This window comes from Mustela lutreola, chromosome 17 (genome assembly GCF_030435805.1).
Source record: "Mustela lutreola isolate mMusLut2 chromosome 17, mMusLut2.pri, whole genome shotgun sequence".
NCBI classification, from domain to species: domain Eukaryota; kingdom Metazoa; phylum Chordata; class Mammalia; order Carnivora; family Mustelidae; genus Mustela; species Mustela lutreola.
Window position 1 is genome coordinate 6,649,669 of NC_081306.1, and position 12,527 is coordinate 6,662,195.

Consider the following 12,527-nt stretch of genomic DNA (forward strand, 5'->3'; position numbering starts at 1 on the left):
GGTGCTGGGATGAAACTCAGAGAGTCTGGTTTCAGACTCTGAGCTCTCTGACCTTCTCCTCTAGAGGGTGTCTGTGTAGGAGGCAATTCCGGCTCACAAACCCTGTGATGAGTAAGAGTCAGTAAGTGCCAGAGCCAGAACTCAAACCCTGGCCTGTCTGCCACCAGTGTTCCCAAAAGGTGATTTCTCTGACTCTGTTGCCTTGTACATCTTGTACATCTGTACATCTGAGCGATGTCCCATCAGGACATCGCCTTGAGTTGGGGCTTAAAAGACATAGGCTCTAGACCTGCCAATAAAATAACTGGTCAACAGCAGGGAGACCTTGAAGAAATCACTTTGCCTCCAACCTTTATCTAAAAATTAGGGAGTCATGCTCACTCGATCTTTAATGTCTTCTAATTCTAAGCAACTGTTTTCCAGGAAGAATTCCAATTCCGTCTGAAGGAAAGAAATGTAGCACGTTTCTTATACCTCAATGTCAATCCCACCCACACCCCTGAGGGAAACTCTGGAAAATGCTTCTTTTTACCTGATATAAATCCTACAGGTACCATGAAGTATACCTCAAATGCACAGCAGCCAGAAACAGCCATTTCTCTGGAGGTCTCCCAAGCTTCTTCTAGTCCCTTTCCCTCACCTTTACTGGTAAGAACTGTGCGCACATTACTCTGTGCTCCTGCAATACCGAGTTTGTGCCTCTAGATTAACAATTCCTACACTCACGGACAGCAGCAGCATGTGTGCCTGTGCTTGTGTATGTGTGTGTATGTCCCAGTAGCTCCTTAAGGGCGCAGACTATACTCCATTCATTTTCCTATGCTTGGACAGTTATGTTACATGGACCATATACATAAGTGCCAATATCTGACCATTTTTTGACTTACACAAATGACAATTTAATATGGTACAACCTAAGAGATGTTCATTAAATATAAGCATATTTCCTACTGTGCAACAGGTGCATTCCTGAGAAAACTTATGCTCTACAAGAGGGGCCAGTAAGCTTCCCTATAAGGGGGCCACATGGTCAATGCTTTAGACTTCACACGCTATAGATTCTCTGTCCTAAGGATTCCACTTTGCCATTGTTGTACCAAAGCAGCCCTAAACAATCTGTCAGTGAATGAGCATGGCTGTGTTCCAGTAAAACCCCATTTGAAAAAAACAGGCTGAGGGCACCTGGGTGGCTCAGCTGGATAAGTGTTTGACTTCGGTTCAGATCATGATATGGGGGTCCTAGGATCAAGCCATGGGTTGTGCTCCCTGCTCCATGGGGAGTCTGCTCCAGCTTCTCCCTCTGCCCTCCCTGCTTCTTGTGCTCTCTCTCACTCTCTAATAAATTAATAAAGTCTTTAAAAATTAAAATTTTTAAATGGGCTCATGAAGAAACAGAAAACCTTCATGGTCCTATAACAAGTAAAGAAATGGAATTAGTCATTTAAAACTTCCTATGAAGGGGCACCTGGGTGGCTCAGTTGATTAAATCCTCTACCTTCGCTCAGGTCATGATCCCAGGGTCCTGGGATTGAGCCCCACATCGGGCTCTCTGCTCAGCAGGGAGTCTGCTCCCCCACTCCTCTGCCTGCCTCTCTGCCTACTTATGATCTCTGTCTGTCAAATAAACAAATAAAATCTTAAAAAAACCCCCACAACTTCTATCAAGAAATGGTCAGGACCAGATAGCTACACTGGTGTATTCTACCAAACATTTCAAGAAAAATGAATACCCATGTGTAGATTCACAGATCTTCCACCAACAGTCAAAAAACTGAATTCCACCATCAAAGGGTTCTTCCTGATTTACTATTAGAATTATATCTATCCATTCCCCACTATTCTCATTCCCTGGCAACTGCTGAGCTCTGCATTTCTGAACACTGTTATTTCAAATTGTTATAGAAATGGAATTACAAAGTATGGAACCTTTTTTCACTCAGCATAATTATCTGGACAGCCATTCAAGTTGCTGCATATAGATCAATACCTTATTCTTTTCTATTGCTGAGTATTCGATTTCTTCTAAGTTGTCTAATTTTTTTTAGCATACAGTTGTTCATAGTATGTATGCCCTTGTTAATTTATTAAAGGCTACAGGGTCTGTAGTGATAAAAAAAAGAAGATACCATTATTTCTTCATAATCACTTTCAGAAAATAAAGGAGAAATGAACACTTGCCAACAACTTTTATGAGGCCTCTATTACCCTGATACAAAAAGCAAGCAAAGAAATCACAGGAAAAAGAATAATCTACAGATCAATCTCTCTTAAGAAGACAGCTGCAGAAATCATCGAAAATTCCTAGCAAGTTGAATCCAGCCATATATTAAAAGGATTATATATCATGAGCAAGGAGACTATATGCCAGGAACACAAGGCTGGTTTAATATCTGGAAATCAAGTATTAGAAGACACCACATAAACAGAACAATGCAGAAAAAACATATGATCAACTGAAGAGACAGAGAAAAGCATCTGACAGACTTCAACACCCCTTTCTGATAAATTTTAATAACTAGGAACAGTTCAAGCTGATAAGAGGATCTAAAAGAAACCAAACCAAAATAAAAACAAAAACAAAAAGACAAAACAAACAAACAAACAAACAAAAAACAAAGAAAGAAAGACCCACCACAGACACAAACAAACAAAAAATCACCAGGAAGGTCTTACTTAAAAGGGAAAGACTGAATCTTTTCCACCTAAGATGGGTAACAAGAGAAGGAGGTTCAGTCTCACCCCTTCTTTTCAACATTGCACTAGAGGTTCCAGCTAGGGAAATTGGGCAAGAAATGTAAAATAAGAGAGGGCAACACTGGAAAGGAAGAAGTAAAACTGTGCCCATGTGCAGATGACATGATTGTGCATATACAAAAATCTTGCACATAAGAAATTCAGGAAAGGAACCACTAAAAAAATTTTCTCGTATGTAAGAAATCACTAAAAACCTATTAGCATGAATAAATGAGCTCGGTGAGTTTGCAGGATATGAGATCAATATACAAAAATCCATTACATTTCAACAGACTAGCAACAAACAGTTCAAAAATGAAAATGCAGAAAACAATTCCATATACAGTATTGTCAATGTATCACTTAGGAATACAGGTAACAAAGGAATTGCAAAACCAAAAACCATTGTTGAAAGAAATGAAAGAACTAAATAAGCAGAAAGATATCCCACATCTGGATATGGATCCAAAGACTAATATTGTTCTAATGGCAACACATTCCAAATTGATCTACTTGTGTAATCAATTCGATCCTTACCGGACAGAGTAGAATGCCAAAAGGTAGCTAAGTGGAGATAAAGGGAAGAGAAAGTAAGTCCTGGCTGGACTGATAAAGAAGCAACTTCTATAATCACACAGGGCAAAAGACAATAAGCAATTTAAGTATTACATACGTTACATACAATCTATTGTGACCTGAACAATAAACTGTGTACAATTCTCATTCCAAGATCTAGAATCACTCTTCTCAATTAAACTTTTTGTTATAATCATATAATCATAAAATTCAGAGTTAACTTTCAGGGGACACAATCTGAGATCACTGTCAGAATTGAGTGGGCCCTCCTTGATAATTATAGTCACTATATGTTGCTAAACTGCCAGACAGACCTATTCTTTCATAACGCCGGATGATATTTTTAGTTCATTTCTATCCAGGAATGTTAAACGGTACCCAAGTAGAGGCAGTCACATGGGTGATTCTCTTGCTGCCAAAGAACTGATATAGCTGAAAGGAACTGTGTATTTCATCTCACTCGTTCAGCTTGTACTGAATGCTAGCCACGATGCCACACACAGGGTTAGGTGCCAGGAGATAGCAGAGCCCCGACTCTCGCACCAGCCCAGAAACTTGTAAACTGTTTATCATCTAATATCATCTAATTCAGTGGTTCCCAACCAGGGTGATTTTATGTCCAAGGCATATCTGGCAATGTCTAGGGACACCATTGGTCACAGTGAGGGAAATACTATTGGCATCTACTGAGTCAAGGCCAGGGATGCTTCTAGACATTCCGCGATACACAGGACAACTTCCACAATAAGAATTATCCAGCCCAGAATGCCAAGACTATACCTACTGGGACACTTGATCTAACTTCATCTCCCCATTTTTTCAGAAGAAGAAACTGGAGCCAATGTCAGTGATATACCCAAGATCATCAGTTCCTCAGCAGGGTCTAGATGTGCTAGTTCCACTCTGTGTGCAAGAGATCTTCAGTTTCCCTTTATTGAACTAAAATTGAAGACTAATCTTTCCACGTTTGTCTTTTCCTTAAAGCAATGAGTCCTGCGTGGCATCCTGGTGGAAAGCAGCTTTAGACAGCAACAGAAAAGTAGTCACCTTTGATCTGCATGTTTCACTGCAAGAGATGGGCTCTAGACTGAGTGACACAGGTTGCATATGGCTTCTGGATTTTATTTGAGAGGAAGGATGCTGTGAAGAAAAGCATGGACTCAAGAAGTTCCATTTATTCTCCCTTTTTCTTATTCATTCACAGAAAACAACAGCAGCATACCGACCTCCTACTGTGTGCCAATCACTGAGCTAGACACCGGACACATGAGGATGAATTAAAAGTATGTGTTCTCTCCTCTCAACAGCCTGCGGTAAACAGGAGACACACACATAAACAAGGCATTACAGCGTGTTGAGAGAGAAGCACTAGAGGTGGCAAAGTGCAGGATGGAATAGGCATGTGCCAGTCAGAGCTGCAGGCTGCAAGCAACAGAAAACAATTTTGGCTTATTTAAGCAGGAAAGAAATTTACTGGACATATCCCAGGGAATTCACAGAAGCACCAGAGAGCCTGAAGAACAAGGCTCAGGAAACAGGCAGAAAGACAGAGGCTCAGTGCAGCTAGTACTCCAGTTCAAAACGACCATGGTGAACACTCTGCAGCCCTGCTCAGGGACCACTGGCCATCTCAGGTAAACAGCACTACCCCAGCACTGATGCTGTAAGCTGCACTGGACTCCTCTTTTCCCACGGCCCTGCAGCCAGCAGCTATGACAGGATAGCTTCTCTCACTCTTTATCTTGCCAGATCCCAGCAAAGTCTTTAGATTCAGTAATTCTGGCTTATTAATTCAGCTTTTAAAAAATTATGTTCATTTACCCATGTAGAGTACATCATTAGTTTTTGATATAGTGTCCAATGATTCATTAGTTGTGTAAAACACCCAGTGCTCCACAGATCAGTGGAACAGAGTAGAAAGCCTAGATATGGACCCACAACTCTATGGTCAACTCATCTTTGACAAAGCAGGAAAAAATATCCAGTGGAAAAAAGACGGTCTCTTCAATAAACTGTGCTGGGAAAATTGGGTAGCTATATATAGAAGAATGAACCTAGACCATTCTCTTACACCATACATACATAAAGATAAACTCGAAATGGACAAAAGACCTCAGCAGGAGGCAGGAATCAATCAAAATCCTTGAGGAGAACATAGGCTGTAGCCTCTTCGACATCAGGCACAGCAACTTCTCTCAAGACATGTCTCCCAAGGCAAAGGAAACAGAAGTAAAAATGAACTTTTGAGACTTCATCAAAATCAAAAGCTTCTGCACAGCAAAGGAAACAGTCAATAAAACAAAGAGGCAATCCAGGAATGGGAGAAGATATTACCAAATGACACTACAGACAATGGGCTGATCTCCAAGATCTATAAAGAACTCCTCAGGGGCACCTGGGTGGCCCAGTGGGTTAAGCCTCTGCCTTTGGCTCAGGTCATGATCCCAGGGTCCTGGGATCGAGCCCCACGGTCCTGGGATCGAGCCCCACATTGGCTCTCTGCTCAGCAGGGAGCCTGATTTCTCCCTCTCTCTCTGCCTGCCTCTCTGCCTACTTGTGATCTCTCTGTCAAATAAATAGATAAAATCTTAAAAAAAAGAACTCCACAAACTCAACACTCAAAAAACAGATAATCAGGTTTAAAAATGTACAGAAGACATGAACAGATACTTCTCCAAAGAAGACATACAAATGGCTAACAGACACATGAAAAAATGTTCATCATCACTAGCCAACAGGGAGATTCAACTTGCTGCCACATTGAGATACCACCTTACACCAATTAGAATGGCCAAAATTAACAAGACAGTAAACAACATGTGTTGGAGAGGACGTGGAGAAAGGGGATCCCTTGTACATTGTTGGTGGGAATGCAACTTGGTGCACCCACAGTAGAAAACAGTGTGGAGATTCCTTAAGAAACTAAAAATAGAGCTCCCCTATGACCCTGCAATTGCACTACTAGGTATTTATCCCAAAGATAAATAGGGAAAAGAAGGGCCATCTCTACCCCAGTGTTCACAGCAGTAATAGCCACAGTTGCCAAACTGTGGAAAGAGCCAAGAAGCCCTTCAACAGATGAATGGATAAAGAAGATATGGTCCATATATACAATGAATGGAGTCTTATGCCTCCATCAGAAAGGATGAATACCCAACTTTTGTAGCAACATGGACGGGACTGGAAGAGATTATGCTGAGTGAAATAAGTCAAGCTGAGAGAGTCAATTATCACATGGTTCTACTTACTTGTGGAGCATAAGCAACAACAAAGGACACTGGGTGAAGGACAGCCGAGTGGGCTGGGCGAAATCGGAGGTGGAGAAGAACCATGAGAGACTGTAGACTCAGAAACAATTTGAGGGTTTTGGAGGGGAGGTGGGGAGGGAGTTAGGAGGGCCTGGTGGTGGGTATTAAGGAGGGCACGTACTGCATGGAGCACTGGGTGTTGTGCAAGAACAATGAATCTTGGAACACTGAAAAACAAACAAACCACCTAGTGCTCATCACAACACATGCCCCCCTTAGTACCCATCACCCCATGACCCCATCTCCCTACCCAACTCTGATCCCAAACCCTCAGTTTGTTTCCTGGGGTCCAAAGATTCAGTTATTCTAGATCCCTCACCCTCAGTCTAGCTGTAAGGCATGCTGGGAAACTGAGCATCTCACCTGGTGAGTTTCTACAGTTGGAGACCCACTTTGTCTCCCACCACCACAACTCCTACAGTAAGGTGAAGCCCTCTTTCCAGGTTTTGCTCTAAAGTCACCTTCTCAGTGAGACCACTCTATTTAAAACTCTAATGCCTCCTTCCCCTAGCACTTGTCATCACCCTTCTATGCTACATTTTCCCCGCATGGCTCTTGCCACCATCTCATTATTTACATGCTCATCTATCTCTCCCTACCCAAATGTGAGCTCCAGAAGGAAGGATGCGTGTCTGCTTTATTCACTGCTGTGTCCCCAATTCCAGGAACACAGTAGGCTCTCAATAAACACTCAAATGAAGGAAGGAAGGAATTCTTCAGACACAGGGAGACCAAAGATCCTGAGAATCCAAACTTGCAAAAAATTCTCACTATAAAAAGCCAATGGGAAAGACACAGAACATAACGTAGCCTGGAAATAAATCAGACAGAGTTCCCTAAGGGAAAGGATACTTCAGCTGAGTCTTCAGAAAAGGCAATGCAGACAATCAAAATTAGGAAAGAAAGACTGAAGCAGTTAGGTGGATTCTAAGAATGTGTTGTTTTATATTTCACACAGTCGTGGATGCTCCCTAGCCAAGCTCCTGCATCTTTTCTGTATGGAAGAGGCCCTTGTTTGGACCAGAGCAGCACCAGCCTTGACTGCGAAAAGCCAAGGTCAGAACGTGGAGGTAGAAGACATCTCACCAAAAGCATCCAAGAGTGAGTCCTTTATAGAATAGAGTGGTGGATTCCAAGGAACACCTGGAGCCTTGAACAAAAAGGTGTAACTCTGAACGTTTTTCCCAAGGAAGGCAGTCAGACCAGTGATAAAATCAAGAATGAACAAACCTCAAAGGCAAATAAGTTTTTCTCCAGTTTAAAGGTGTTTGTGTTACTACCGGATAGCTTTTTTTTTTTTAAGTGATCACGCTGCCCCAGAACTTTTTGTAATGCATCAAAATTCGTAGGCTGGGAAGGCCAGGACGAAAAGAGTTGGTGGCAGGGTTATTACTTGACGGTCAATTCAGTAAACAGAATTCATCCTTCTACATAGTCCTTTATATGAAATACTGCCAGCGGCTGGCTATATGGCCCAATGAGATGGAGTTTGAATGACTTGAGTTATTGGCTTTCAGACTGAATGCACGTTTATGAATACGCTGACTTCCCCCTGCACTACATGAAGTGATGTACAGCTATTCTCCACATACTTTCTGACACCATCACTTTCCTCTCTGGCTTTGGCTCATTCCCAGAGCGTCAGGATGACACTAAGTGACAATGGCTGTTGTATTCCCACTACATAGGGAACCGCTCTTGCTTCTTTCAGTGGATCTTTTCAGAAGGCCCTTCACAAGGTGTTGGGTGGACGCAAGAGAAACGAGGGAGCGGAGAAGGACGAGCTCCCAATGACCACGCAGAGGATCGACTCCTCCGTCAAATACCGCCGACTGGTCACAACTACTGGACAGTTTCCCAGGTCCTCGGGATGCGAATGGGACCGAAAGGCGAGCCTTGCACCTTGTGCCTCACCTCATCTTCTTATGACATTCAAATAAATACTAATCAAAAGGTGATTTACATCTCTGCTGCAGCGATTGCTCAAAATGCCAAAGGAAAAAGACCGCCTTAGTGCACAGTAAAACTCAAAACTCCTCTCCCCGGGCTGTCTCTGTTCCCGTCATTCCATAGCCCCTAAGACTTGCTCATAAATCAAACCCCAACAGTCTTTTTCTCATTTCCCTATTCGGTGTCAGCTCTCTGGCTTCTTCCAGTTTCCCTTTTCTACCATCACCTAGATACTGTGTGAGAAAAGAGAATAGTAAGCAAGGTGGGCTTGGGCAGAAACAGATGGCACAGATTTACAATTTAGATTTTCTTTTATAACCCATCATTATTCCTCCTTCAAGGAGTGCCCATTCTGACCAAGGCTGTGTTTTAGTCAAGGTGTAAAGTATTATGTTATCACCTGTGTGGTGATAAATAAGCCTTAGCATTAGTCCAAAAAAAAAAGAAAAAAGAAAGAAAGAATCTAACAGTGAACAAAGAAGATTTAATTACCTCAAATGTGATCCAGGAATAGCTCCTTTGTGAGAGTGGGGAAAACAGACGTGCTTTTTCCTAATTCCTTTAGCCAATGGCCAGTTCTTTAAAATCAACCTAGGAGTCAAGACAACAGTTTTTAAGACACACATATCAACACGTTTCATTTCTCAGCATACAGTTAAATGGTACTAAGGACACTATCGTTGTACAACCATCAACACTGTACATCTCCACAATTTTCCTATCTTCCCAAACTGAAACTCTTGTCCTCATGAAACAATGCCTTGTTCTCTCCTCCTTCTGGTCCCCAGTAAGCACCTTACTACTTTCTCTCTCTCTTATCTAAATTACTCTAGGCATGTCATAAATGGAATCAGACAGTATCTGCTCTTTTCTAATTGGCTTATTTCACTTTGTGTAGCGTCGTCAAGGTCCATCCATGTGGTACCATGGGTCAGCATTCCCTTCCTTGTTAAGACTATAGAATCCTCCATAACAGAGGTATACTACCTCTGTTTATCCATTCATCCCCTGATGGACACACAGGATGCTTCCACCTTTTGTCTATTAAGAATAATGCTACTATGGGGGCACCTGGGTGGCTCAGTGGGTTAGGCCACTGCCTTCAGCTCGGGTCATGATCTCAGAGTCCTGGGATCGAGTCCCGCATTGGGCTCTCTGCTCAGCAGGGAGCCTGCTTCCTCCTCTCTCTCTCTCTCTCTCTCTCTCTGCCTGCCTCTCTGCCTACTTGTAATCTCTGTCTGTCAAATAAAATAAATAAAATATTAAAAAAAAAAAAGAATAATGCTACTATGAACACAGGGGTATTCAGGCCACCATTTTGTTAGTTTGTGTCCAAACTTCTTCTTGTTTTTTTTTGTTTGTTTGTTTCTTTTAAGATTTTGTCTATTTATTTACAGAGAGGAAGCACGAACATGGGAAAAGGCAGAGGAGAGAGAGAGAGTGGGAATCCCAAGCAGACTCCCCACTGTGCACGGGGCCATCGTGGAGCTCTATCCCATGACTTCGAGATCATGACGTGAGCCAAAGTCAAGAGTTGGATACTTCACCCACTGGGCCAGCCAGGCGCCCCTCCAAACTTCAAACTGATTAAGAGACCATGGGTACCCATCAAAGGAGAAATGGACAAATGGGGCACATCCATACAGTGGAACCCCAGGTGCGGAATGAAGTACTGATGGTGTCACCACACGGATGAATTGGGAAAACACTACACTAGGTGAAAGAAACCAGTCACAAAAAGGTCACATATCAAGTGATTTCAGTTATTTGAAATATCCCAAATAGGTCATCCACAGAGACAGAAAGTAGACGATGGGTTGGCGGGGACTGAAGGGAGGGGGCACGAGGAGAAAACTGCTTAATGAGCACAGGGTTTCTTGTCAAAGATGTTCTGGAGCTAGTTAGAGGTGATAGTCACACAACCCTGTGAATGTACTAAATACCACTGAATCAGTCACTTTATTTTTTCATCAACTACCTTTCATTCCAGTGTAGTGAACATGCAGCCCTCTATTAGTTCCAGGTGTACAGCACAGTGATTCAACAGTTCTGTACATCACTCGCTGCTGCCCACGGTAAGTGTCCTCTTAATCCCCTTCAGCTGTTTCTCCCATCCTCCCAGCCACATTTTGCTGCTGCTGTATTGTACTAAGATCGCACAGTCCAGTGTGGGAGCCACTAGCACACGGGGGTGCCGAGTGCTCCACATGTGGTTCGTCCAAGCCAAGAAATGGCGTCAGTGTCAAATACACACTGGAGTTCAATGGCATAGTATGACCAACTGATGCAAAATATCTCATTAATACTTTCATACTGATAACATGTTCAAAAGGCAATATTTTAAATAAACTGAGTTAAAGAAAACAATAGTAAAAACAAATCCATAGCGGCGCCTGGGTGGTTCAGTGGCTTAAGCCTCTGCCTTTGGCTCAGGTCATGATCTCAGGATCCTGGCATCTCTGCTCATTGGGGAGCCTGCTTCCCTCACTCTCTCTGCTGCCTCTCTGCCTACTTGTGATCTCTCTGTGTGTCAAATACGTAAATAAAATCTTTAAAAATACATAAATAAACAAGAATAAAAATAACAATAAATAATAAATTTCATCCATTTTATTATATTGTGTTTGGGTGGTACAGGAAAATTTTAAATTACACATGTGGCTCAAATCATATTTCTCCAGGCAGGGTCAGTTGAAGGTCTAAGTTAGTCTTGGGGTAGAGGCAGGGGAATGGTCAGAGCTTCTCTGACTTCCAGGAGTCCCTCTTTCCATAGTGGGTGGGTCAGATTGAGCACAGAATTAAGTGGGGGTCACTGCAGAGGAACAAGGAGAGAAGAGCGGGTGGGTGAATGGAGGACAGGAGAGCATCACCCTGGCCACGAACTGGGACCAGGATCAGAGGGCACAGCAAGCCACACCTGAAGTGCTTCAGACTTGTGCTCTTCTCCCTTACAGTGTTCCAAAGGAGATGCCCCTTGAATGGGGTGACACTTGAATCCTAGGGTTCATGACCGAGAACAAGACTTTGAAGGCCATGGGGAGATCCTTATCTGATCCACAGCTCCTCTTGGTCACTGCAGGGATCACTTCCCAAAACAGACACCCAAGGACCACACCCCTGCTGGCACCCACAGAAGCTCTAGGAGTTGATACCATCGCATTGTGGGGCAGGCAGCCCAATGATGACAGACAGTGCCCATCCCACAACTCATGGGAGCGGGGCTCAGAGCCAGATTTCATTTCACTTAGGAAAATGAAGAAATGTGAGTTTTCTGCACCCTAACACTGTGAAGCAAATTCATGCCTGTGTCACACATAATCTGTGGCTAAGGCCGCTAGTCTTCAAACATTCAGACCATCTGAAGCACAAGGTCTGTGGGCTTTTCTGCATCTGGCTGCCTCCAGGTCTTCACTCCCATAGCCTCCACCCTGAAGCACCAGGACCCATAGGCTTCCCAGATGGGTTCATCTTCTTGAGAACATACTAAGAATTTCCAGGGGCCAGAAGCCAAAAGATCTAATAATGCAAAAGCCACCAACTCCAAACCTGTGCACTGGGAAGGATCTATAGGGAAAATAGTCCAACTGCTTCATTCTAGCTGGAAGAAAGTACAGCCTAGGTGGGAAGTGTGCACGGAGGACTTGGTCAAGCTCATACACTGGAGGTCAGGTCTCTAACTGGAAGGCACCCCTTTTCCCTCTCCTGGACATCTCAGATGTCACGGCAGCTGGCTCCTCAACACTGTCAACCTCACATCTTTCCCTTTCCAAGTAAACCAGACACTTTGCAATATGCCAGGCAGAGTCTTTCGAGCTGGAGAACATCCAGATACCAAACTGGAGACATTCCAACTCTACGGAGAAGAAATGCCTTTACCAGAATTATGCACATACGCGTCACACATGTAGATACTTACAAGCCCACATACCAGTGTGGCTTGTGTCACTAACAAACATATAC

General features: G+C 43.2%; 1 long non-coding RNA gene across 1 annotated transcript in view; it reads right to left on the bottom strand.

Moving 5' to 3' along the window:
- LOC131819946 (uncharacterized) overlaps nucleotides 1-12,527 on the bottom strand; it is a 55,740-nt gene that overhangs the window by 25,002 nt on the left and 18,211 nt on the right. Inside the window, exon 3 of the long non-coding RNA XR_009349414.1 lies at nucleotides 9,060-9,158. This is a non-coding gene — a long non-coding RNA (uncharacterized LOC131819946). The remainder of the gene's footprint in view (nucleotides 1-9,059; nucleotides 9,159-12,527) is intronic.